Below are 4,278 nucleotides of genomic sequence, written 5' to 3'. Positions count from 1 at the left end.
AAGAAAGAAAGAAAGAAAGAAAGAAAGAAAGAAAGAAAGAAAGAAAGGAAGAAAGAAAGAGGAAGGAAGGAAGAAAGAGGAAGGAAGGAAGGAAGGAAGGAAGGAAGGAAGGAAGGAAGGAAGGAAGGAAGGAAAAGAAAGTAAGTTAAGAATAAGGTAAATAATGAAGCCATAGAAAGAAACCAGTTTGTTAGAGCTCCCTACACCCTAACCTTGAGTCCAAACCAATCTTAAACCAGGAAAGTGACAATAATTACTTTATGGAAACTAAAATTGTTTACAGTCCTCCAAGTCTGGGTTTTGTCATGTTTCTGTTTTCTCTTTGGCCTTGACTCTGTAACTGATGAACATGCGCTGTTACCTGTATTTGTTGATAATTGTGAGAAAATGTTGCTGTAGGAAGAGAGTATGGCCTGGGACTTAGAAGACGCAAGGTCTAGTCCATGCTGTGCTGCTCATTTGCTGTGACCCAACACAAATCATTACATCTTTTTGGGCCTCAGTTCATCTTCTGTCAAATGAAAGGGTTGGAATTTATGGTCTCTGGTGCCCTATCTAGTTCTGCCATTCAGTGGCTCTAATAAGGAATGTCAAACTTTCTCAGAAAAGTCCAGGCACATTGATTCAAGTGCATGAGGCATGGGAAAGCTGTAAGGCACAAAGTCTCTGAGGTAGAGGAGTAACGGCTACAGAAGGTTACAATTTTAAAGAAGTAAAGATTAAATGATGATATATTTTATGGCTGCTGATACTACAGCCAGGCCTCCTGATTCATCCTCTGCTTGTGTAGACCCATGTGGACCATAAGGAATGGTACTGTTACCAGGGGACAGCTAGTGAAATGCAAATAGGGACCAGACCCAAGTCCAGTTAAATAGGGAAGTAGGAAATGTGTTTTTCCTTTTCTCTTTCTGGAAGGTTCTATTAAAAATCTTATTTGTGATGTTTAAAAAAATAAAAATGGCTTCAAAACATTAATGCAAATGGCAGGTTGTAAATCAATGTGCACATTACAATTTCATTTTTGTTTATATAAACAATGGGAAGAAAACACACCAAAGTCACAATAGTGGTTATTTCAAAGAAAAAATAATTTTCTGTGTTTTTATACATTTTCCAAATTTTATCCAAATCTTACCTTCTTAATGGACTCCTCACTCCACTTTTGATCCCTAGCATACATTCTTCATTGAGACCTCAGAATATCTTTTACCACAAATATGAATCTAGTCATGTAAATCTGTTGCTTAGAAGCTGCCAGTAGATACCTATCAAACTAGTACTACAAACCAAGTTCTTTACTACAGTCAAAAGACTCTCCATGCTTTAATCCCTGACCTCTCCTAGGAACTAACTTTCTATCACTTTTCCTTCCTGGCCTACTCTATTCCAACAGTTCTTTTTTTTTAAGATTTTATTTATTTATGAGAGAGAGAGAGAGAGAGAGCACAAATGGGGTGAGGGGCAGAGGGAGAAGCAAGTTCTCTGCTGAGCAGGGATCCTGATGCGGGGTTTGATCCCCAGATTCTGGGATCATGACCTGAACTGAAGGCAGACACTTAACCAACTGAGCCCCCCAGGCACCCCTCAATAGTTATTTGAACTTTTGAAGACCACCCCCACCTCAAGACCCTTGCCTGAAATGCTTTTCCTGCAAAATTTCACAATTCATCTTCCTTTACATTCTCAGTTTCAAAGTGAATGAAACACAGAGGCCTCCTTTGACTCCCGAGTTTAAATTCTGTTCTACTCCTTCACAGGACTTTGTACTCTCTCTATATTATATGTGCATAATTTATAATTACAATCAAATATAAATTTATTTTATTCCTCTATACTTCACTAATCTGTAAGCTCCTTGATGGTAGGGGCCATGTCTCTTGCTCACCACTGTATCTCTAGTGTCTATCTAGCACTCTGCATGGAACATATTAAGTGCTCAACAATATTCGATAAATGAATAAGTGAACAAATGACTCAATCAACATGTATTACTTGTGTAAGTAAAAAGAAAAATGGAAGACACAAATGTGGTGAGGATTTTATTTCTTCAGGCATTCTTGGTGCTTTGTGTCCCCAGTATAAAGGATAAGATCATTCCTGACAAGAAACTGGAACTAGAAATTAGATCTCTTTCCTTAACAGTACGGTTGCCATATTTTTGTTCATCTGATTCTCTGAGGACTTGTTGCCAGATTCATTAATTCTATCTATTCTGCCTTAATAGTAACTTAGCCAGGGATAATGGTCTAAGATTTAACTAAAGGAAAAGTCACCCAAAAGTCAACAAGTAGGATGCACTTCCCTGGAGTTTCTGATTAACTGAGTAAATTGGCTAAGAAGAAATGAGGTTATGGACCCTGTTGCCTAGGCTTATATGTTATTTTCTGTTATGACAAATGGCAGAGAGGTTGCAATGTCAGCAAGTTTGTTTAAAAAGAACCAAAAGATCCCATTATTGTTTTGCATTACTCTCTACACTCAAAGGCACACTGGAAAGAAAAGTCAATACTTGGATTTGATGATAAGAAAACGTCTCTTAAGAAAGTCTCTTTGATGGACAATGAATTCATTACTATTTACTCACCTGAGGAGAGGGAAAAGTGTTTTTGAGAGACCTGGAGCCAACATGGATAAGATATACAATCAACTGCCACTTGTGGAAAGCATAGATATTGTGATTCATGAGAGGGACAGCTTAGCATGACTCCTGCAAAGGGCATTTATTTCTATTAAGGACAGAAGCAATTCCTCCTTTTGGAAGCTTTCCAGACAAAATGTACTACTACTGGAAAGAGCAGGCCTTGTCTCAGAAAAATATCCTAATAGGTAATGTGTTTTTATTTGACAGCACAACCTTCTGTACTTGTAATTCTGCATAACTAACGCTATGTCCCCCTCCCGGAGGCTATTCCATTTTAATATCAACAGTCTTTGAGTTGTAGGGATAGAGTCATTTTAGACATGAGTATCAAAGGAATATAGATTGGGAGGGTTACAAACTATCTCATGTTTGTAAAGTTATTAGTTTAATTTTACTGAGTACTTAATGTGGTGGCGGATGTTCTACCAGGTATTTTATTTTATTATTTTAATTTTCTCCTGGTATTTTTTGAACATACAGGGTTTTTTTTTATTAGTTTCAGGTGTACAACATAGTGATTTAACACTTCTATACAACATCTGGTGCTCATCATAAGTGCAATAATTAATCCCCATCACCTATTTATCCCATCCTCCCACCAACCTTCCTTCTGAAACTCTATAATTACAAAACTGTTTCTTGGTTTCTCTCTCTGTCTCACTCTTTCCCTTTGTTCATTTGTTTTGTTTCTTAAATTCCACATATGAGTGAAGTCATATAGTATTTGTCTTATTTAACTTACCATTATACTCTCCAGCTCCAACTATGTTGCTACAAATGCCAATATTGCATTATTTTTATGACTGAATAATATTCCATTGTGCATATACCACAATTTCTTTATCTCTTCACCAATCAATGGACACCTGGGCTGCTTCCATAATTTGGCAATTGTGAATATTGATTCTATAAACATAGAGGACCATGTGTCCCTTTGAATTGGTGTTTTTTTTTGGTATCCTTTGTGTAAATACCTGTAAGTGCAATTGCTGGATCATAGGATAGTTCTATTTCTGTTTTGAAGAAACTCCATACTGTTTTCCACAGTCACTGCACCAGTTTCATTCCCACCTACAGTGCATGAGGATTCCTTTTTCTCCACATCCTCACCAATAATTCTTGTGCTGTTGATTTTAGCCATTCTGACAGCTGTGAGGTGATGTCTCATTGTAGTTTTGATTTGCATATCCCTGATGGTAAGTGATGATGAACACCTATCATGTGTCTATTGGCCGTCTGTATACCTTCCTTGGAGAAAGGTCTGTTCATGACACTGCCCATTTTAAAAAAATCATATAAAGCCTTTATTATGTTGAAGTACATCTATTCTATACCACTTTGTTGAGAGTTTTTATCATAAAAAGATGTTGAATTTTGTTAGATGCTTTTTCTGTGTCTATTGAGATGATTATATGGTTTTCATCCTTCATGTTGTTAGTGTAGTGTATCATGTTGCTTGATTTGTAGATGTTAAACCATTCTTGCATCCCTTGAATAAATCCCATTTAATCATGGTATATGATCCTTTTAAGGTATTGTTGAATCCATTTGACTAATACTTTGTTGAGTATTTTTGCATCAATGTTCATTAAGGATATTGGCCAATAATTTTCTTTGTGTGTGTGTGTGTAGTC

This window comes from Phoca vitulina, unplaced genomic scaffold (assembly GCF_004348235.1).
Source record: "Phoca vitulina isolate PV1807 unplaced genomic scaffold, GSC_HSeal_1.0 scaffold51, whole genome shotgun sequence".
NCBI classification, from domain to species: domain Eukaryota; kingdom Metazoa; phylum Chordata; class Mammalia; order Carnivora; family Phocidae; genus Phoca; species Phoca vitulina.
This window is presented reverse-complemented; position numbering follows the sequence as displayed.